The 24,997-nt window shown below is 40.4% G+C and overlaps 1 non-coding gene across 1 annotated transcript; it reads right to left on the bottom strand.

Annotated features, from left to right (window-relative positions):
- Nucleotides 1-13,396: 13,396 nt before the first annotated feature.
- On the bottom strand, nucleotides 13,397-13,503 carry trnal-caa (transfer RNA leucine (anticodon CAA)). The gene is made up of 2 exons: nucleotides 13,466-13,503; nucleotides 13,397-13,442 (listed from the first exon to the last, which is right to left on the bottom strand). It is a non-coding gene; the product is annotated as a tRNA-Leu (tRNA).
- Between the last annotated feature and the right edge of the window lie 11,494 nt (nucleotides 13,504-24,997).

The following is a 24,997-nucleotide window of genomic DNA, read 5'->3' as shown; positions in this document are numbered from 1 at the left end:
TTTGGTACTGGCATTGGTTAATATGTAAATTATATGTATCCCTATTTAGGACAAAAGCTTAACTGATTGACGGATGCAGTGGTGTGCCGTCATGGCCAGCAAGGCCTTCTCTGCTGGTCTAACATAACCATAAATCATGATCATAATTAAAGATAAATGTAATTTTTAAATATCTAAAAGTATTCATATTCTCTTCATGTCATATCATGCTCCTTCCAATGCTGTTGTTTTTAGGTTAGAGTTTTTATCCAATCAGAATTCAGCTATCTCCAGGTCGGGGAGGAGACCCTGCCCCAAGTGGAGGAGTTGGCGTACCTCGGAGTCTTGTTCACTAGTGAGGGAAGAGTGGATCGTGAGATCGACAGGCGGATCAGTGCGGCGTCTTCAGTAATGCGGACGCTGTATCGATCCGTTGTGGTGAAGAACGAGCTGAGCCGGAAGGCAAAGCTCTCAATTTACCGGTCGATCTATGTTCCCATCCTCACCAATGGTCATGAGCTTTGGGTTATGACCGAAAGGACAAGATCACGGGTACAAGCGGCCGAAATGAGTTTCCTCCGCCGGGTGGCGGGGCTCTCCCTTAGAGATAGGGTGAGAAGCTCTGCCATCCGGGGGGAGCTCAAAGTAAAGCCGCTGCTCCTCCACATCGAGAGGAGCCAGATGAGGTGGTTCGGGCATCTGGTCAGGATGCCACCCGAACGCCTCCCTAGGGAGGTGTTTAGGGCACGTCCGACCAGTAGGAGGCCACGGGGAAGACCCAGGACACGTTGGGAAGACTATGTCTCCAGGCTGGCCTGGGAACGCCTCGGGATCCCCCGGGAGGAGCTGGACGAAGTGGCTGGGGAGAGGGAAGTCTGGGTTTCCCTGCTTAGGCTGCTGCCCCCGCGACCCGACCTCGGATAAGCTGAAAAAGATGGATGGATGGATGGAATTCAGCTAGCTTATGTTGCCATGCTGTACCAAATCTGCCCGGGGCCTACAGAATCAACACTGCAGGCGTCTGTGTATTGTAAGTGAACAGGCACATGACTTCCATCCCTTCCATGAACTAATAATTTTGCATTTAAGTGAAAATAAATACCACACATATTCCCTGGAAGTGTTGGGTAACTAACGCCAGTGGTTGTTTACATTTGCCTAATAGAAGCTTTTATTATCAAGTAAGAGTATTATTACTTTAGAGCAGAGCAGTCCTTCTCAAATAGTGGGGCCCGATGCGATGCTCGAGTGACCTCGAGGAACATGTTTTTTTTCCTTACCAGAATATGACGAAGCATATGCAGCACTTGGCTTCACTGCTGTTTCCTTTAATGTTAATAAACTTACAATGTTATGCCGAGGTATAGTTATAACAGTTTATTGACAAACTATACTATTTATAGTCACGGTGGAGAGTGGGGGGGAGGCGCAAAATATTTTCTTCTTCCTGGGGAAGCGTAACCGAAAATAATTGCTTTAGAGTAATATGACTCAAGTAAAAAGTAGTCATACAAATACTTACTTGAGTAGAAATATTCAGTGGAAAAAACTACTCAAGTACTGAGTAACTGGTGAGTAACTTCTGGTTTATCTAGTGGCTATTTTCTAATGGTACTTACACTACAACAGTATTTGGTGCTTATGTGCACCTGAGAGACAAAGCGACCCTACTTCAAAATATGACGTTACCTATGACGTTACAACTGGGCTAATGTTAGTGCAGCTAAAATATAAAAAAACATGTGTTTTCCTTTGTTAGACGTGGAACTATTGTAGGCTGAAATGTAAACATTTCTACTCGACTTTGAGCTATTGCACGATTGCAAAAGCCGCAACCAATACAAATGGCTCAACCCAAAAATAAAAAGCCACAGCACAACAACTGTAAGCCAAAACACGACAATATAAAGACGCTGTAACGTGGACGAGGAGGCATGGTGATACGCGGATTGTTCTTCCGAGATGCCACAGGAACTCCGGAGACAGTGTGCAGGTAAGAGAAGGATTTAATGTCCATAAATCAGGCAGGAACAAACAAACAAACACAAGGAGAGTGTGTGCCTAGCACAAGGAAAGCTAATGGAATAGCTAACACAAAAAACACATAAGTCAAAGCTTAGCTCAAGGAACACAAGGGACTAACGTAACAGTTGCCTAAAACAAGCAAAAGCATCAGACTGAGTGAGGGGAAAACCAGGACTATATACTGTAGCTCTCTGATTAGTGTCCGGCAGCAGGTGAGCGTCCCGAATACTAATCAGAGGCAGGTGAAAATAAACAGCACCCATGACAACCAAGAAACAAAAAACAGCGGTGCTGAAACAGAACTTGAACCACAAGTGAATCAAAACCAAAATAAACTATGATCCGGGCAACGGATCATAACAGATGCAACCGAAGTGACAGGAACAAGTTTCGGTGACAGACCACAATGGCTGAGGTGGAAAGTTTAAGTTGGAAAAGTAAGTCAAATGTGACCACTTTTTCAATCATAAATAACTTTTGCAATAACACATATACTTACACGTTTTTTTAACCTTCCATCTCAGCCACACTTGGTACGTTGGCGCAAGTTGCTCCGCTGTCACCTCCCGTTGCGTTCGTCGCATCCTTTGTGGCTTAAAGTTGTGTTACGGCTTTATATTATTGTGTTGTGGCATTTGTATTTGTTGTGGCTTTTGCAATCGTGCTGTAGCTGAAAGTCGTTGTGTTGTAATGTATGATATTGTCTTGTAACGTTTGCATTTGTTGTGATCTTTTTCTGCCACCGTTGGTATCCGCTATTCCTGTTTGGATGAGTGATGGCGTTGGGCAGACAGACTTGAGTAACGATTAACGTCCTTATCATTAAAATGGGTAAACTTTATAAAAAGTATGCCGTTTTTAAATCCAATGCTTTCGTTTTTCTAGAGTCGATGAAATCGATATATTGCCTTTTAAAACGATGTTGGATCGATACCTATCTTCCAGAAAGCCAACTGGCCGAGCACCGATCGATGTAGTTGAACCTTAGGAATATAAATCGATATATCGATAAATCTTTACTCTCCTAATCGGGATTATCACGCAGTAATAAACTAAAAAAAATATTTGAACGTAAAGACTGCTTAAGGCAAATTATTCAATAACGTGGAGACATGTTTTATTTATCAGTTTTGTTAACTTAGGTCTATAAAATAATCCTTTTATGCAAAACATTATTCCAGTTCAGAGGACACTGCTTCTTATGAGGATATGAGAAAATCCCCTCTCATTGTCTATCTGCATAAACACACTCATATCCAGTCCGCGGCCCGTGTTCAATGAACAACTTAATTTGTGGATGCATTTGTGTGCCGAGAGTAATCTGAGGAGGGATGCAGAAAGGTTGGGTACATTCATCACAAACACCATCTTAACATAAGTGAAAAATTACAGGAATCCCAATGACCTTCCAACCAATCAGGCCCGGTAATTACACTCATTCATTACAGAGACACGGAAGCATACAGAGATGACCCTTCAGGACAACAAAAATATTTATAGACGAAAACTAAGAGGAAATGCTAATGGTTCTTCTATCTGGCTGAATGAGCCGCCGACATTGTGGAATAATAACTTCCCATCAATTCCTTAGAATGTTCCAAGTAATTGTTATTTAGTATCACAAGTTCAGTTGATAATGAATTGTAGTGGAAATAGAGAATCAGATTGAATACATTACTCTGTATAATATTATCTCATAACTATTCTGTACTATAGCTAAGTTTTACCTCCATTGCTTTCAGGTTCCAGGCTTGACCGTGGTTGACAAATTTCAGTGACGTAGGATTATTTTTAATATCTGCATAGTTAGGTCGTGAGAGGGTCATGACCTAACTATGAAAATATTCGACAGTTTTGGACTTCTGTTTATTATCCTGTGTGCATTCATTTCTTGCCACTTCACCTCGGGCCCTAGCACTGCCTCCCTCACCTGTCCCTGATTGATACTTAGGACACATCACATCAGGTTGCTTCTTGTACCTGCCCTGTTCCTCTGGACAGGGCTTGATCATTATTTCTTGCTACCTTTTTGTGCACTTCCTAGCTACATAAGTTCTCATTTTCTCTCATTAAGTACATTTTTACCTGCGCGACGCCTGCCGTCTCTGCATCCTGGGGTCACGCTTCAAAGAGTTAATCTCCACCTAGACCGGCATGTTGATAGCAGTCTCGTTGGCCTAAAGCGCCACGCCAAATGTCCAATGTCATGTCTAGCTGTAGTTCGACATTGCTCACTTCAAAGTCTCACTAATGTGGAGATGTGTTATCGATGAGGCAGCAGTTGAAGATGAAGTGCATTAAAAGTTTGTTCTGCCAAAAGTTGGTCAAGTTGATTGCAGCGATGAAGATACAGTAAAGCCAAAATTAGTCACCTGTGTTGTTTGGCAGGCTTGGTGAAAATGTCTCGATCGCCAAAACATAATACTAATAGAAAATATGAAAAGTACTACACTGTAGTACATATAATACATAAATAAAACTTAATTTAACTCTCAATTTAGAGAAAACACTTTAAAACACTGTTAAATCACTGATAGCAGCTTTAAGATAAGATGTAGATCAAAATGATTTCAATTTATAACAATATTATATTATAGTCATATTATATAGTGACTATGATTTTGCTTCAGTTGTGTTTTCATTGTAAACATTTCATAACGTGGTGCCATATCCCCATGCTTTGACAGTGACATCACTATATGGAACCTAAAAAATGTTGTAGCACAAGAGCATTTTAACAATACAGAAAAAAATACACAAATAATAAGTAAGAATAAAATGGATATAAAAAATAGAAATACTGTAGCGTTGGACGGGTTGATAAAAGTCTTTAAGTTGAAGATGTCAAGAAAAGCTGTTACTCGATATTATCATAGCCAATTTTAATGATCATGTTAATTTTGAACTCACGACCATGCAAGTGAATGAAGAGCATACTTAGTCAACGGCCATACATGTCACACTCAGAGTAGCAGTATAAACAACACCAACACTGTCATAAACCCCGTGCCATATAATGAAACCACAGTAAACAACAATGACAAACACATTTTAAGAGAATATTTGCACCGCAACATAACATAAACACAAGGGAACAAATTCCCAGAAGTCCCTGCAGCACCAACTCTTTTGGGGCGCTACAATATATAAAAGAATTGAATAAAAAATTGTAATGCTTTACCTACTATGTTTCCGCTGGAACTACTAGACATACCATATTTTTCTGAGCATAAGTCGCACCGGAGTATAAGCCGCACCGGCCGAAAATGCTTAATAAAGAAGGAAAAAAACATATATAAGTCGCACTGGAGTATAAGTCGCATTTTTGGGGGAAATGTATTTGATAAAACCCAACACCAAGAATAGACATTTGAAAGGCAATTTAAAATAAATAAAGAATAGTGAACAACAGGCTGAATAAGTGTACGTTATATGAGGCATAAATAACCAACTGAGAACGTGCCTGGTATGTTAATGTAACATATTATGGTAAGAGTCATTCAAATAACTATAACATATAGAACATGCTATACGTTTACCAAACAATCTGTCACTCCTAATCGCTAAATCCCATGAAATCTTATACGTCTAGTCTCTTACGTGAATGAGCTAAATAATATCATTTGATAATTTACGGTAATGTGTTAATAATTTCACACATAAGTCGCTCCTGAGTATAAGTCGCACCCGCGGCCAAACTATGAAAAAAACTGCGACTTATAGTCCGAAAAATACGGTACACACATCATGTGAATGCAAATGCTGCTTTGTTTTGTCTGACGCTGACTCATTTTGAAGTTGTGTAGCACCCACATGCAGCTTGAGCAATTATCAGCGCTGTATCTGCACGTGCGTAAACAACGGCTCGCAACTACGAATCTGTTTTCATTGTTCACCTACAAAGATTTGATTCGTTCAAACATACCATCTCTAGCAGTGACATTTGAAGAGCGTTGAACCAAGAGACACTCTGTACGCCAAAATTATGGCGAATCATTGCTCATTTCAGGTTGTTTTTTTTTCCAAATGCTCCCCAGTAGAGCAGGACATCATGGTATGTTTCTGTTACGCCTATACTGGCTCACCTGCACTGGCTTCCTGTGCACTTATGATGCGACTTTAAGGTTTTACTACTTATGTAGAAAATACTAAACGGTCTAGCTCCATCCTATCTTGCTGATTGTATTGTACCATATGTCCCCGCAAGAAATCTGCGTTCTAAGAACTCCGGCTTATTAGTGATTCCCAGAGCCCAAAAACAGTCTGCGGGCTACAGAACGTTTTCTATTCGGGCTCCAATACTCTGGAATGCCCTCCCGGTAACAGTTAGATATGCTACCTCAGTAGAAGCATTTAAGTCCCATCTTAAAACTCATTTGTATACTCTAGCCTTTAAATCAGGGGTGGGCAATTAATTTTTACCGGGGGCCGCATGAGCAACCCGAGCACTGCTGGAGGGCCACATCGACAATATTTAAATTAAATTTTGCTCAATATTATTTTTGATGTATACCGTAAGATAAATAATAATAATAATAATAATAATAATACTTCCATTTAACCTAACTTAACTTTATACCAAAAGCACTGCTTTGGAAATCATTTGTACCCCTTTCAGAGATCACAATTAGTTCCCCTTAACGTCCTCATGTTGCACAATGAAATGTAAGCATAGGATGAAGTGTGCATTCCTGTAACTTTCTCTAGTAACAGCATTCCATGAGTAATATAAATAAATTAACATTAATAATGGGGGTCCCCACATCTGCAGCCCCCTCCAAGGTTTCTCATTGTATCCCATTGGGTTGAGTTTTTTCTTGCCCTGATGTGGGATCTGAGCCGAGGATGTCGTTGTGGCTTGTGCAGCCCTTTGAGACACTTGTTATTAAAGGCCTACTGAAATGAATTTTTTTTATTTAAACGGGGATAGCAGATCTATTCTATGTGTCATACTTGATCATTTCGCGATATTGCCATATTTTTGCTGAAAGGATTTAGTATAGAACAACGACGATAAAGATTGCAACTTTTGGTATCTGATAAAAAAAAAGGCTTGCCCCTACCGGAAGTAGCGTGACGTAGTCAGTTGAACATATACGCAAAGTTCCCTATTGTTTACAATGATGGCCGCATGAAGTGAGAGATATTCGGACCGAGAAAGCGACAATTTCCCCATTAATTTGAGCGAGGATGAAAGATTTGTGGATGAGTAAAGTGCAAGTGAAGGACTAGTGGGGAGTTGAAGCTATTCAGATAGGGAAGATGCTGTGAGAGCCGGGGGTGACCTGATATTCAGCTGGGAATGACTACAACAGTAAATAAACACAAGACATATATATACTCTATTAGCCACAACACAACCAGGCTTATATTTAATATGCCACAAATTAATCCTGCATAAAAACACCTGCGTGTTTGTTACGCTAGCTCCTAGCTCCTCTGCTAGCTCCTAGCTCCATAGAACACGCCAATACAATTCAAACACCTGATCAACACACACAATCACTCAGCCCAAAAGACCGTTCACCTAACCCAAGGTTCATAAAGCTTATATATTTTTAAAAAGTTACGTACGTGACGCGCACATACGGTCAAGCTATCAAATGTTTAGCAGCCAAGGCTGCATACACACGGTACCTGATATTCAGCTGGGAATGACTACAACAGTAAATAAACACAAGACATATATATACTCTATTAGCCACAACACAACCAGGCTTATATTTAATATGCCACAAATTAATCCTGCATAAAAACACCTGCGTGTTTGTTACGCTAGCTCCTAGCTCCTCTGCTAGCTCCTAGCTCCATAGAACACGCCAATACAATTCAAACACCTGATCAACACACACAATCACTCAGCCCAAAAGACCGTTCACCTAACCCAAGGTTCATAAAGCTTATATATTTTTAAAAAGTTACGTACGTGACGCGCACATACGGTCAAGCTATCAAATGTTTAGCAGCCAAGGCTGCATACTCACGGTACCTGATATTCAGCTGGGAATGACTACAACAGTAAATAAACACAAGACATATATATACTCTATTAGCCACAACACAACCAGGCTTATATTTAATATGCCACAAATTAATCCTGCATAAAAACACCTGCGTGTTTGTTATGCTAGCTCCTAGCTCCTATGCTAGCTCCTAGCTCCATAGAACACGCCAATACAATTCAAACACCTGATCAACACACACAATCACTCAGCCCAAAAGACCGTTCACCTAACCCAAGGTTCATAAAGCTTATATATTTAAAAAAAAGTTACGTACATACGCAAAAAAAAGTTGCGCACATACGGTCAAGCGATCAAATGTTTAGAAGCCAAAGCTGCATACTCACAGTAGCACGTCTGCGTCTTTGTCATCCAAATCAAAGTAATCCTGGTAAGAGTCTGTGTTGTCCCAGTTCTCTACAGGCGTCTGTGTATCGAAGTCAAAAGTCCTCCTGGTTAGAGTCTCTGTTATCCGAGTTCTTCCATCTTGACTGCATCTTTCGGGAATGTAAACAAAGAAGCGCCGGCTGTGTACTGTTGTTGCTGACTACGTTCGAAAAATACGTCCATTTCGCACCGACAACTTTCTTCTTTGCTTGCTCAGCTTCCTTCTCCATTATGCAATGAACATGATTGCAACAGATTCACGAACACAGATGTCCAGAATACTGTGGGATTATGAAATGAAAACAGAGCTTTTTCGTATTGGCTTCAATGTGGAAGGCATACCCGTGTTCGCCGGGCTACGTCACGCGCATACGTCATCCTCAGAGGCGTTTCGAACCGGAAGTTTAGCGGCAAATTTAAAATGTCACTTTATAAGTTAACCCGGCCGTATTGGCATGTGTTATAATGTTAAGATTTCATCATTGATATATAAACTATCAGACTGCGTGGTCGGTAGTAGTGGGTTTCAGTAGGCCTTTAAGGGCTATAGAAATAAACGTTGATTGATTGATTGATTGATTGATTTTGTAAAACAATCCATAAATCTCAAGTTGTGTACATGGCAAATGTAAAGAGTAAAACAACTTGCACTGAGCCTAGTCCAGTGGTTCTTAACCTGAGTTTGATCGAACCCTAGGGGTTCGGTGAGTCGGCCTCAGGGGTTCGGCGGAGCCTCCGCCACGGAGGTAAAGACACATCCGACTTATCGTGTAAATAAAAACGTCTCCCTATCGGCGTATTATGGATACCCCAAACAATGTTCCCCCTAATTTTCCATCTGATTTGCAGGTTGTTTGATTGATCGATTTAAACTTTTACTAGCAGATTGCAAAGGAAGAGAATACATTATATGAAACAGTACAGTTTACACAGTACAGTACATATTCCGTACAATTGACCACTAAATGGTAACACCCAAATAAGTTTTTCAACTTGTTTAAGTCGGGGTCCACATTAATCAATTCATGGTAATGTTTGTAAGGTGTGTAATTTGTTGTGAGTTCATGCACTGTGTTGGTTTTGTTCTTTGAACAAGGTGATGTTCATGCACGGTTCATTTTGTGCACCAGTAAAAAAACATATGATTTTTTCTTGAATTTGAAAAAAAAAAATCATTTTATTTTTCACTAAAGAAGGGTTCGGTAAATGCGCATATGAAACTGGTGGGGTTCGGCACCTCCAACAAAGTTAAGAACCACTGGCCTAGTCTATAAAATCCGCTACACCTCCCTGATACCGAAGTATATGTCAAACTACTTCCTTAACGTAAACGACCGCCATCACCACAACACCAGGGGGAGCTCCACAAACCACGTTAAACCCAAATTCCAATCTAACAAAGGTCTTAACTCATTCTCCTTCTATGCCACATCATTATGGAATGCACTCCCAACAGGTGTAAAAGAAAGTGCATCTCTATCCTCCTTCAAAACCGCACTAAAACAACACCTCCAGGCAACTTCAACCCTTGACTAACACCCTCCCCCTTCCACATCCAACCTCCCCGGATTGTATATAACCAAATGTAAATAATCAAATGTATTTCTAATGTATATACTTGTTCTTATGCTATCTGAACTCACTATGTTCTCTGCTCGCTGTACATATCCTACCAAGTCAGGCCTACACTGTTACAATGTCCATTTCTCAGATGATGCAATTGTTGATGACTGAAGTGCTGATATCAACCAAACCCTCCTCATCCCACCCCCTGGATTGTAAATAATGTAAATAATTCAATGTATATACTCTGATGATTATCTTGTGTGATGACTGTATTATGCTGATAGTATATATTTGTACCATGAATTGATTTACGTGGACCCCGACTTAAACAAGTTGAAAAACGTATTCAGGTGTTACCATTTAGTGGTCAATTGTACGGAATATGTACTGTACTGTGCAATCTACTAATAAAAGTTTCAATCAATCAAAAAAAATCTGCATTCTTCTCCTCTTGGCCGATCCCGCCTACTCTATTGTGATTGGTTGAGGGTTGACTGCACACCCTCCTCCATGGACTACAAACTAAAAGGTTAAATAAACAGTACATGTTTATTTCTTATTCCTTAAAATACAAAAAGAGTGGAATTTGCCGACACTGGAGTTTGTTGCCTCTTTCCCCCCCTCCGACTGATTCTGCTCTCCAATTATCTAGCTGCTGTCACGTACATTTTTTTTGTTGTTATGTGTTTTGGTGTCGTTTGCAGTCGATGATAATCTCATTGCTCAGTACACTGCACCTATAATAAGATCACCTGTAGTATGAATACATTTTCCCACTCTGTTCGTGTATTTGGATTTGCAGGGTAAATGAGTTTCTCTCAGCATCCAGGGGAGCGAGAAAGACTAAGAGAGAAGGGGCGAGCAAGGGTGGGTTGTGGGGGGGCAACACATCAAGCACGTACTTAGATTCACTTTAGAGCTTGACATCTCCGAGCCCGGTCAGTAAATGGCTTTTTTTTCAGGGGGGAGGTGTGATAGGTTTGCGTGTGTGCTAGCATCAACATGGGCAGATATCTCTGTGTGGGTGTGTATACGCGGCTGCAATGTATGTTTCTTATGTTTGTGTGTGTGTGTGTGTGTGTGTGTGTGTGTGTGTGTGTGTGTGTGTGTGTGTGTGTGTGTGTGTGTGTGTGTGTGTGTGTGTGTGTGTGTGTGTGTGTGTGTGTGTTTGTGTGTGTGCGTGTTGGGGAATGGTCCAGTTTGCCCGCTTTATATTCAACGATGTGCAAGCTTCGAACGTCAATATTCCCTGTCCATCCTTGGAGAAGTTATAGTGAACAAAAAAAAGCCCATCAGGTGCGCAGGACAGCAGATAATTGAGGTGATGATTGGAGCCGTTTAAAGACTGATTGATACAATTGATAAATGGATACCACAGCTACAAAAGCCTAACCCAAAGCCAGGGCCGGACTTACCATTAGGCAAATACAGGCAAGTTGCATGGGTCTCCAAAAGGTGAATTAAGTTTTCTTCTATTCAAAACAATTAGATTTTTTTTCTTGTGTGCTTCAAAATACATTAAAATGACCCTTGGACAACTCCAGTGCATACTTGCCAACCCTCCCGATTTTCCCGGGAGACTCCCGAATTTCAGTGCCTCTCCAGAAAATCTCCCGGGGAAACCATTCTCCCAAATTTCTCCCGATTTCCACAATATTGGGGGCGTGCCTTAAAGGCACTGCCTTTAGCGTCCTCTACAACCTGTCGTCGCGTCCGCTTTTCCTCCATACAAACAGCGTGCCGGCCCAGTCACATAATATATGCGGCTTTTACACACACATAAGTGAATGCAAGGCATACTTGATCAACAGCCATACAGGTCACACTGAGAGTGACCGTATAAACAACTTTAACACTGTTACAAATATGCGCCACACTGTGAACCCACACCAAACAAGAATGACAAACACCTTTCGGGAGAACATCCGCACCGTAACACAACATAAACACAACAGAACAAATACCCAGAACCCCTTGCAGCACTAACTCTTCCGGGATGCTACAATATACACCCCCGCTACCACCAAACCCTCCCCATCTCCCGAATTCGGAGGTTTCAAGATTGGCAAGTATGCTCCAGTGCCTAAAACAGGCATTACATGTAATAAATAAATGATAAATGGGTTATACTTGTATAGCGCTTTTCTACCTTCAAGGTACTCAAAGCGCTTTGACAGTATTTCCACATTTACCCATTCACACACACATTCACACACTGATGGCGGGAGCTGCCATGCAAGGCGCTAACCAGCAGCCATCAGAGGCAAAGGGTGAAGTGTCTTGCCCAAGGACACAACGGACGTGACTAGGAAGGTAGAAGGTGGGAATTGAACCCCAGTAACCAGCAACACTCCAATTGCTGGCACAGCCACTCTACCAACTTCGCCACGCCATGTGGTCCTTATGTTTGAACGTTATGTTTGAACGATCTGAAATTTCGGCAGGGAGTTTTTTAAAAATACAATTGCATTGTGTTTTTGATTGTAACGTTGTTAGAATAGGACAGTGTTTTTCAACCACTGTCTGGTGTGCCGTGGGAGATGATATCATTTCACGTGTTGGGTTAAAAATATTTTTTGCAAACCAGTAATTATAATCCGCAAATAATGTGCCGTTGTTGAGTGTCGGTGCTGTCTAGAGCGCGGCAGAGTAGCCGTGTAATACTCTTCCATATCAGTAGGTGGCAGCAGGTAGCTAATTGCTTTGTGGATGTCGGGAATATGGTTTGTCGTGATCACAATATGCAGACGACAGCGGGAGGCAGTGTGAAGGTAAAAAGGTATCTAATGCTTAAAGCAAAAAATAAACAAAAGGCGAGTGCCGCTAAGAAAAGGCATTGAAGCTTAGGGATGGCTATGCAAAACGAAACTAAAACTGAACTCGCTGCAAAGTAAACAAAAACAGAAGGCTGGACGACAGCAAAGACTTACAGCGTGTGGAGCAGACGGCGTCCACAAAGTACATCCATACATTACATAACAATCAATAACAAAATAGTAGCGCAAGACAAGAACTAAAACACTACACACAGGAAAACATCAAAAAACTCAAAAAAAGTCACGGCGTGATGTGACAGGTCGTGACAGTACACATACTTTGAGACAAGAGCTATAGTGATGCATGGTTGGTTATGGCTTGAATTTATATCCAACAATTGCGAGAACGACTTTTTGCTGTCAATATCGGCTGCTGAGTTTAATTTTTTAATGTTTTCTGCTAGTGGTGTGCCTCGGGATTTTTTCAATGAAAAAATTGTGCCTGATTGGAGCCTTTCTTTGCTTACTTACTAATTGATTGATTGAGACTTTTATTAGTAGATTGTACAGTATAGTACATATTCCGTACAATTGACCACTAAATGGTAACACCTGAATAAGTTTTTCAACTTGTTTAAGATCGGGGTTCACGTAAATCAATTCATGGTACAAAAAGTCCAATGTCAGAAGTGGGATTTGAACCCACGCCTCCAACTGGAGACCAGAATTCCCAAGCAGGGAAGGTGTGACCTTGAGTCTGGCGCCTTAGACTGCTCGGCCATCCTGACAGATAACTACGCGCACCTCTCTGTGACGTCAAAACGTAGCCAGACTGCAAAACCCCGTTAACGGAGGCATCCAAAACTGCGTGCAAGCTCGCGTCAAAATGCATGAACCACATGATTTGACGCATTGGCATTGTTTAACACGAGTGTTCAACATTGCAACAACCTTTCTAAGTCAGAAAATGCAAAATTGATAATGGTAGTTTCTAGGGTTGTACGGTATACCGCTATTAGTATAGTACCGCGATACTAATGAATCATATTCGGTACTATACCACCTCTGAAAAGTAGCGGTCCCCCCAAACCCCCGTGCGCGCCCCCATCGTCGTCACGTCGTGTCCTTGCTGGTTTACGAGCAGACGAGCATGTTCGGCAGTGCACAATCACGGAGTACTTACAAGGAGACACAGTGTGTAGACAGAAAAGGGGGAATGGACGCATTTTGGCTTAAAAAGTAAAGATAAAGGTGAAGTTATAACACTGAAAGGCCCTCAGGAAGAGGTGCTTTAAGACATGGCTATCTAGCTAGCGGCTAAAGTACAGCCCCAGTCCGCAGTGTTTTAGCTACTTCTAAATCACTAATCCTCGTCTCCATGGCGACAAATAAAGTACGTTTCTTACAAGTGTCATCCCTGCAGGACCGGGAATATCTAAACATGCTTCACTACACACCGTCTCACACCCGCGTCTAAATGTAAACAAACGCCATTGGTGGACACCTAACATCCACTGTAATGATACCAAGTACAGGAGTGTATCTAGTCGATACTACTATGATTACATTGATATTTTTTGGCATCACAACATCTTTTTTCGTTTTTTTAAATTTTTTATTATGTTTATAAACTCAGGAAATATGTCCCTAGACACACACACGAGGACTTTAAATATGAGTAATGTATGATCCTGTAACTACTTGGTGTCGGATTGATACCCACCATTTGTGGTATCATCCAAAACTAATGTAAATTATCAAACAACAGAAGAATAAGTGATTATTACATTTTAACAGAAGTGTAGATAGAACATGTTAAGAGAAAAAGTAAGCAGATGTTAACAGTAAATGAACAAGTAGATTGATAATTAATTTTCTACCACTTGTCCTTAATAACGTTGACAAAATAATAGAATGGAAAATGACACAATGTTACTGCATATGTCAGCAGACTAATTAGGAGCCTTTCTTTGCTTACTTACTAATAAAATGATGTATGTTCACTATTTTATTTAAGGACAAACTTGCAATAAGAAACATATGTTTAATGTACCGTAAGATTTTTTGTTACAATAAAGCCAATAATGCAATTTTTGTGGTCCCCTTTATTTAGAAAAGTATTGAAAAGTATCAAAATATTGGTATCGGGACAACACTAGTAGTTTCTAACAACATGTTACATTACAATGTTGTTTTTTATGTGGAGGACCCAATGACCAGGTTTACCTTGGGCCCCCAAATGATTAAATACACCCCTGCTCAAAGCAAAAGGTTTACGTTAGATTTTTTTTAAAGGCTTGACCAAAATAAATATGTATCACCTCATGGTCAACAGTGGTGCTGTCAAGTGGGGGTTGCAACTTACTGTGGGGTCGTTACTCCCCGATGCAGAACGGGCAACTCCGGACGAAAGCGTGAAGGTAGGATATGATTTATTCCTCATAAATCATCCAACTTACCAAAATACAGGCAAACAACAAAAGGCAAGCGTGCCTAACACACGGGAAGCTAAGGCGAGACATAGCACAGGAATCAAAGCGTAGAAAACAAGGAATACCCAACGTAACTGTTGCATTCGCAAACAATGAAGCCCGACCGAGTGTGACGAGCAACGTGAATAAATAGCTCTCTGATTAGTGCTCGGCAGCAGGTGAACGTGCCGAACACTAATCAGAGGCAGGTAAAACCAATTAGTGCCCATGGTAACCAAAACAAACCCAGAAGTGCACAAAACAGGAGCTACGGGAGTCGAAAACTAAGAGAACCTAACTCAGTGGTTCTTAACCTGCGTTCGATCGAACCCTAGGGGCTCGTTGAGTCAGCATCAGGGGTTCGGCGGAGCATCCGCCGCTGAGCCCAAGACACACCCAACTCATCGTTTAAATAAAAACTTCTCCCTATCGGCGTATTATGGATACCCCCAAACAATTTTCCCTCTGATTTGCAGGTGTGTAATTTGTTGTGAGTTCATGCACTGTGTTTGTGTTGTTCTTTGAACAAGGTGATGTTCATGCACGGTTCATTTTGTGCACCAGTAAAAAAAAAACATAACTTTGTCTTGAATTTGAAAAAAAAAACATTGAATTTTTCATTAAAAAAGGCTTCGATGAAGGCGCATATGAAACTGGTGGGGTTCGTTACCTCCAACAAGGTTAAGAACCACTGACCTAACTAAACAAAACATGATCCGGCCACGGATCATGACAGGCATACTTGCCCACCCTCCCGGTTTTACCGGGAGGCTCCCGGAATTCAGCACCTCTCCCGATAACCACTGACCTAACTAAACAAAACATGATCCGGCCACGGATCATGACAGGCATACTTGCCAACCCTCCCGGTTTTACCGGGAGACTCCCGGAATCCAGCGCCTCTCCCGCTAACTTCCCGGAAGAAATTTTCTCCCGATAAACTCCCGGAATTCAGACGAAGCCGGAGGCCACGCCCCCTCCAGCTCCATGCGGACCTGACTGGGGACAGCGGCGGCAGTCTGTTTTCACATCCGCTTTCCCACGATATAAACAGCGTGCCTGCCCAATCCCGTTTTAACTGTAGAATGATCGAGGGCGAGTTCTTGGTTTCTTATGTGGGTTTATTGTTAGGCAGTTTCATTAACGTCCTCCCAGCCCGGTAACAACACACAACAACAGCAGTCACGTTTTCGTCTACCGTAAAGCAGTTCGTCTGCCGTAAACAGCAATGTTGTGACACTCTTAAACAGGACAATACTGCCATCTACTGGATAGCCTCCGGAACACTGAAATTCAAGTATTTATTTTATTTATATGTATAATAAAATAAATATATATAGCCAGAATTCACTGAAGGTCAAGTATTTCATACATATATATATATATATATATATATATATATATATATATATATATATATATATATATATATATATATATATATATATATATATATATATATGTATATATATACATATACATATATACATATACATATATATACATATACATATATATATATATATATATATATATATATATATATATATATATATATATATATATATATATATATATATATATATATATATATATATATACATATACATATACATATATATATATATATGTATATATATATATATATATATATATATATATATATATATATATATATATATATATATATATGAAATATATATGAAATTTTCGAGTTGGTGAATTCTAGCTGTAAATATACTCCTCCCCTCTTAACCACGCCCCCAGCCACGCCCCCCACCCCCCGGAATCGGAGGTCTCAAGGTTGGCAAGTATGCATGACAGGTGAGATACGAGCCAGCTCCAGTACCAACCTGGGTTGTATTAATAGCCCATATCTCCTGCATCCATCACATACAACCACATATTGAACTATCAGACTAAGCCATGACCTGAACATCATATCCACCGTCCCAATCCCAGTGACAAGTTGCCAAACTTCAAACATCGCCCAGAAAGCCGAGCTAAAGCAAAGCAAGTTGTAAAGGTGTTTTTCATAAGCCGAGGGACAAGGGGGAACAAATGGAGGTTATTACTTTCCTCCATTCCAAATAACCCCTGACTGTCTGGCTGAAATGGATCTGGCAAAAAATGTCTTTATAGCTCACATCCATACCTGACACCTGCTACTGACATTTTTTTATTACCTATTTCTGCCTTTTTTTTTTACCCCATTTGTCCTGGCCCACACGCAAATGTTATCACCGAGATGTCATCAATTGTACACACGAGATCGGCTGATTTAGTATTTTCTGCAACACATCTCTTCAAAGTCCTTGGACGTCTTTGCTAAAAACTTTATATTCCGCCCGCGGGCCTATCCGTCAAGTTTGTGAAGCACGGCGCTTTAACCTGACTTACATGCGGGTGTCGTGTTTCTGGGAATCGATGGGTGCTCTTGAGTCCACCCGCAGCGCGCTATCAATAACCTCATCGCACGTTTATGGCGACGCGTCACACAAAAAAAGTGGTGGGACGTCTACGTGGCGTTCTGTCGTCGCGAAAGCATTATGTTATCAATAACGCTCAGTGTTGTGCGATGACACACGGGTGCTGTCGCTCGCAGACGCGGTATCGATAACTCAATATTTCAGGCGTGCCGTGCCCTCGGTGTGGCGAACGGGTGCGGGCTGGCAGGCGAGGACAGCGAGGGACACTTCCCTGACAAGCTGTAGCACCTTTCAATACCTTCACTCCGCGGGACGCGCGGGTGAAGTTGGCGCCGTCAGCAAGTCAAACGCCCACGCGCTCACATTTACATCACATCCGTCCTGCTCCTCATTCTACTGCACACTTCACCTTTAAAGCTGACTGATCTCCGAGGGCGACCTCCTCTAACTCCCCACTGAGACGCCGCCCCGCCTCCCTCCTGGCTGAACCATCCTCAACCGCCTCCTGATTATTGACCCAAGCTGTCACCCTGACCGGCACCCCTGACCCCCCTGTGCGGTGTGGGATCCATGGCAGGGCCCAAGGATCAAATGATTTTCTCGCTCCTCCTGCCATCCTGTTTTCCCAGTGAGCTGATTGCAAATGACAACATTAGAAAAGAGAATAATGAACAATCCGCAAACAATTTGGCCCGTTGGATTTGTGAACACAGATATCGGAAGAACTTTGAAAGGGAAAATGTGTGTTTTGGAAAAATATGTTAAAACTCCACCAAGTAAATACTGTATGGCAGGGATATTCAACTACCGTATTTTTCCGACTATTTAGTCGCAGTTTTTTTCATAGTTTGGCCGGGTGTGCGACTTATACTCAGGAGCGACTTAGATGTGAAATTATTAACACATTACCGTAAAATATCAAATAACATTATTTAGCTCATTCACGTAAGAGACTAGACGTATAAGATTTCATGGGATTTAGTGATTAGGAGTGACAGATTGTTTGGTAAACGTATAGCATGTTCTATATGTTATAGTTATTTGAATGACTCTTACCATAATATGTTACGTTAACATACCAGGCACGTTCTCAGTTGGTTATTTATGCCTCATATAACGTACACTTATTCAGCCTGTTGTTCACTATTCTTTATTTATTTTAAATTGCCTTTCAAATGTCTATTCTTGGTGTTGGGTTTTATCAAATACATTTCCCCCAAAAATGCGACTTATACTCCAGTGCGACTTATATGTTTTTTTCCTTCTTTATTGTGCATTTTCGGCCGGTGCGACTTATACTCCGGAGCGACTTATACTCCGAAAAATACGGTACATTGTTTTGGGGGCCAGATTTTCAGAAAGCTAAGAACCCCTTCTCCCTTCACTATTAGTCTTTTTTTATATACCGTATTTTCCGGACCATAGGGCGCACCGGATTATAAGGCGCACTGCCGATGAATGGTCTATTTTTTAAATCTTTTTTCATATATAAGGCGCACCGGATTATAGGGCATATTAAAAGAGTCATATTATTATTATTATTTTCTAAATGTAAAACACTTCCTTGTGGTCTACATAACATGTAATGGTGGTTATTTGGTCAAAATGTTGCATAGATTATGTTTTACAGATCATCTTCAAGTCGCTTTCTGACAGCCGCTTCCGGATGCGCCGTTTTGTGGGCGGTCTTATTTACGTGGCTCACCTTCGGCAGCGTCTTCTCCCCGTCATCTTTGTTGTAGCGGTGTAGCGTGCAAGGACGGGAGTGGAAGAAGTGTCAAAAGATGGAGCTAACTGTTTTAATGACATTCAGACTTTACTTAAATCAATAACGGAGCAGCATCTCCTCATTCGGAAACAACAACACCGGAAATGTGTCCCATGAAAAAACGTCCGACCGGAACTCTAATAACTAAAGTTCCTTGGGTGATTAATGTAAACTCACTACACCGGTATGTTTTAGTGCTTTCATGGCGAGTTTACTGACAGATATAAGTAAGAACTTTACACTACTTTATATTAGAAATGGCAACAGCGGAGGATGAATGTCCCATAACAAGAAGATAGAGAAAAAGAAGAAGCTTATCGAAAAACATGTTTTATTTTGCTGGCCTGTAATGAGATGCATGCCAAAATAAGAAATCATGAATGTTTTGAACATGAAGTGCAATAGACTGAAATTTGCTGAGGTGTGGTTGGGGGGGGGGTGTATATTGTAGCGTCCCGGAAGAGTTAGTGGTGCAAGGGGTTCTGGGTATTTGTTCTGTTGTGTTTATATTGTGTTACGTTGTGGATGTTCTCCCGAAATGTGTTTCTTGTTCTTGTTTGGTGTGGGTTAACAGTGTGGCGCATATTTGTAACAGTGTTAAAGTTGTTTATACGGTCACCCTCAGTGTGACCTGTATGGCTGTTGAACAAGTATGTCCTGCATTCATTTGTGTGTGTGAAAAGCCGTAGATATTATGTGATTGGGCCGGCACGCAAAGGAAGTGCCTTTAAGGTTTATTGGCGCTCTGTACTTCTCCCTACGTCCGTGTACACAGCGGTGTTTTAAAAAGTCATAAATGTATTTTAAATTTTTTAAACCGATACCGATATTTATGAAACCGACACCGATAATTTCCGATATTACATTTTAAAGCATTTATCTGGTGATAATATCGCCAGTCCGATATTATCGGACATCCCTAAATGTGATCAATCACAAAAAATGATCACATTAATCATGTATTAACACAGATTCATCATTTGTTGACCCCACATGCTTTATGTACACAAAGTAAATAAAATGTTTGTGTGTGACATTTTGACCCAAAAATGGAATTTGTGTCGAAATATTGTGGTCGTTTTTCAAGTAATATAATCTGATTAATCACCATTCAAAAGTGTGATTATTCGGATTATTTTTTTAAAATCATCGTTTGACAGCAATAGTTCAAATGAAATCAAAATACCACCAAAAACCTACCAAGCCACGGGATGTTCCTGCTACTTTTTATCCGTCCACAGAAACAGGACGGTGATCGTCATTAATCAAAAGTTGCAAACACACTTTGCTCTGTCATAAGTCTTGCAGGATGCTTTTCCCTTGATTGATTCCTATACACACATACTGTCTGATTACCATAATGTGTTCTTGTGGCAAAAATCCTTGCAGCAGGCTGGGGGTTGGGGGGGTGGTGGTCTTGTTGTTAAGGGGTTTGGGGGCGTGTGGGGTGGGGGGGTTGGCGCTTGTGAAGTAAATAACAAATGGCCCCAACCCCACCTCATCTGGAGTGATTTCAATCCAATGTTCCATCATAGAGAGTAGGGAGAGGCGAGTGTTTGGGCTTTGAGCTATCAATTACAGATATGTGTAGGCAGACAGACACTATCATTTCACTGATTGTCACCAGTCCACCGCAGTGACGTGAGGAAGTGATTCATCACCGAATTTCCACAGACACTCCGAGAAAGATGACACGGCGGAAGGGCCCGCGGAGTCGTGGGAGACACTCGAGGAAGGAGTCTTTAACATGCTCGGAGGCCAGGCAAATTGTAATGCCGACGTTTCGCCTCCCAATTGCTCTTGACTGAGTCACTTGGTACATTGGCTTCAACCTGCACCGCTGCAAACATGTCTTAGATCTGTGGCATTAGAAACCAAGAAAGTTACTATTCTTTATTTTAACAATTTATTTAGAATTTATTTTAACATGGAAGTACTGGGAGATTATGCAAGCTGCCCTTTGTTTCAATACATTGTTTATATTCATTTGTCATTGATTATTTTCTCCACTTGCATTCTTACAGCACATAATAAAAATACTTTTAATGGTACAGTCATGACAAACACTAAATAGGAGGCAGCCACCACGTTTGACATACTTTGCATAAAAGTCACAATTTCTCCATAATTGTTGGTCCAAAGCGAATGAGGATTTTGGCAAAAGGAGCTATGCGTACACTGCACTTCCTCATTTGACATCGGTTTTATTTAAGAGTTTTTTTGGCGTGTAAACATGCATATCCATACACAGTTAACTTACTGTTTTTTTTTTGTTATTGATATGTTTTATTGATTTTCATGATTACAAACATACAAGCAAATCAACAATAAATTAATTATGGATTGAACATGGCAAAAATAAAGTACCGAAAAAATATGTTTTCAATATGTATTCATACATATAAATATATGTATATATACTGTATACGTTAGGTCATGAAAAAACACAAAGGTTATTTCATCCCCACAAGCCTGTTTCGCAGGTTTCCCTGCTCTTAAGGGGATTTTTTATATATATACTGTATATATATAACGTAAAAAAAGTTAAGTTAAAGTACCCATGATTGTCACACACAAACGACGTGTGGCGAAATTATTCTCTGCATTTTAGCCATCACCCTTGATCACCCCCCGGGAGGTGAGGCGAGCAGTAAACAGCAGCGGTGACCGCGCCCGGGAATAACCACAAGGCCATATATATATATATATATATATATATATATATATATATATATATATATATATATATATATATATATATATATATATATATATAACCCCAAAAGGGACAAGCGGTAGAAGTTGGATGGATGGATGGATATATATGTAATATATATACACTACCGTTCAAAAGTTTGGGGTCACCCAAAAAATTTTGTGGAATAGCCTTCATTTCTAAGAACAAGAATAGACTGTCGAGATTCAGATGAAAGTTCTCTTTTTCTGGCCATTTTGAGCGTTTAATTGACCCCACAAATGTGATGCTCCAGAAACTCAATCTGCTCAAAGGAAGGTCAGTTTTGTAGCTTCTGTAACGAGTTAAACTGTTTTCAGATGTGTGAACATGATTGCACAAGGGTTTTCTAATCATCAATTAGCCTTCTGAGCCAATGAGCAAACACATTGTACCATTAGAACACTGGAGTGATAGTTGCTGGAAATGGGCCTCTATACACCTATGTAGATATTGCACCAAAAACCAGACATTTGCAGCTAGAATAGTCATTTACCACATTAGCAATGTATAGAGTGTATTTCTTTAAAGTTAAGACTAGTTTAAAGTTATCTTCATTGAAAAATAAGGACATTTCAATTTGACCCCAAACTTTTGAATGGTAGTATATATACATATATATATGTATGTATGTATGTATGTATGTATGTATGTATATATATATATATATATATATATATATATATATATATATATATATATATATATATATATATATATATATATATATATATATATATATATATATATATATATATATATATATATAAAATAAAGATAAGTTTTTTTCATTTTGTTTATTGCGCCGTCAGGAGCATGTTAGACCTCCTGCTGGTCACTAAACACTGCATAAATGTAAACATCAATTACGGCCGCAAAATTATATATTGAATAAATAAAAGCATGTTTTATTGTAAGTTTATGAACTTGAGTATGTGTAAAATTATATATATTTGTCAGCAAAACGACCAGATCCCAGAACGACCGCAATGCACGCATCCGGTAGCAAACATGGCTCCTGCTGAGTAAGCACTTTTACTGCCAGAGTGTCTACCTTTAAGTCTGTGTGGTATAAAACGAGTAAAGCATCAATACAGTATTTGTTTTCAATTTTTTTGTTGAAATCTGGTCTTTTTAAGGTTAAAACAAGGATCTCTTGATCATTCAATGTTATTGAATTGGCCACAAAACATTGCAACATTTGCTGCAACTTTCTAAAAAAGCTACCGCAAATTCAGGCATTTTTGGCTAGAAGAAGCACAATAAAATCTAATCCTGGTGGGAGTGAAATATGAGCTTCAGTAGGTAAATATTAGCCTAACTGTATACCATTAAATCCCAGCACAAATAATAGTTTATTGTCCTAACACTATCTGCATTCAAAGTGTATCATAAAAACACATCCGAGGCTATGTTAGTAAATCAATTGTGTACCCTTGTTGCAGCAATTCTCTCACATAAAAAACAATACTTAGTTTATTCCTCTCTTTCTGAGGTCATCCTTCTTCAGAGATTCATACCAAGATGGCTGTAAGCACAGATGATACCGCCAGGGCAAACTTTATTCCTCCCCGCTGCAATTGGGTCTGTGAGCTGTGACTCTATCAATCTGCTGGCGCTCGAGAAGATTGCCTAATCCGGTAGCCGTGGGACTCTTATCATCAGTCTGGCCCCTCATTGAGCATGTGTGTGTGCGTGCGTGTGTGTGCGTGTGTGTGTGCATGTGTGACCAGCCGTAGCATCACTAGCGGCAAATGCATGTCGAGCGCTTCTGTTTACCATTATCACCCTCATTTGTAAACACAGTCATCCATCAGGCGCTGGCCCCCTACTTATGCAAACAGATGAAGAAGGTGTATGTTCTTATAATTTGCTCTCATTTTAGGGAGACTGAATAATAATAATAATTTCTCTGTGCGATGTACACCCCACCTTGTCTCCTCCTGCTCATTTGTTGTTGTTTTTTACTTTCATTCAATCTCTTGCATGGGGATATTGTAATGATGAAGCGGCGTAATTTGACACCGATGGATTAAAATGCAACATCGTCATCCGTCTGCCTGCCATGAATGAGTCTCGCGACACACACATAGTAATTTCAAATCTGTGACATGAATCACGCTGCCACGGTACGAGGATGACAATTGTCTTTAACCTACTAATATTTACATTGTGTGCACCACCGCATTATTATTGATTTAAGGGTTTGCTTGGATGTATTGAATGTAAAAATTAATACTTGATTGAACATATTTAGTTTTTTTATTCGGGATATAATGTTACACTCAAGTGTAATATTTGTCTTAAACGGCAGTGTTTCGTAACTATAGGGCCGGGGTCCAATACCCCATTTACAATTAGTGATTTGTATATTAACCAAGTATTAGTGATATTACGCAGACAAACTATTTTTGGTTTGGGGGCGGCGTGGCGCGGTTGGTAGAATGGCCGTGCCAGCAACCTGAGGGTTTCTGGTTCGATCCCCAGCTTCTACCAACCTAGTCACGTCCGTTGTGTCCTTGAGCAAGACACTTCACCCTTGCTCCTGATGGGTCGTGGATAGCGCCTTGCATGGCAGCTCCCGCCATCAGTGTGTGAATGTGTGTGTGAATGGGTGAATGTGGAAATAGTGTCAAAGCGCTTTGAGTACCGTATTTTTCGGACTATAAGACGCTCCGGAGTATAAGTCGCACCGGCCGAAAATGCACAATAAAGAAGGAAAAAAACATATATAAGTCGCACTGGAGTATAAGTCGCATTTTTTGGGGAAATTTATTTGATAAAACCCAACACCAAGAATAGACATTTGAAAGGCAATTTAAAATAAATAAAGAATAGTGAACAACAGGCTGAATAAGTGTACGTTATATGACGCATAAA

Source organism: Entelurus aequoreus, linkage group LG19 (genome assembly GCF_033978785.1).
Source record: "Entelurus aequoreus isolate RoL-2023_Sb linkage group LG19, RoL_Eaeq_v1.1, whole genome shotgun sequence".
Taxonomy (NCBI): domain Eukaryota; kingdom Metazoa; phylum Chordata; class Actinopteri; order Syngnathiformes; family Syngnathidae; genus Entelurus; species Entelurus aequoreus.
This window is presented reverse-complemented; position numbering and strand designations above follow the sequence as displayed.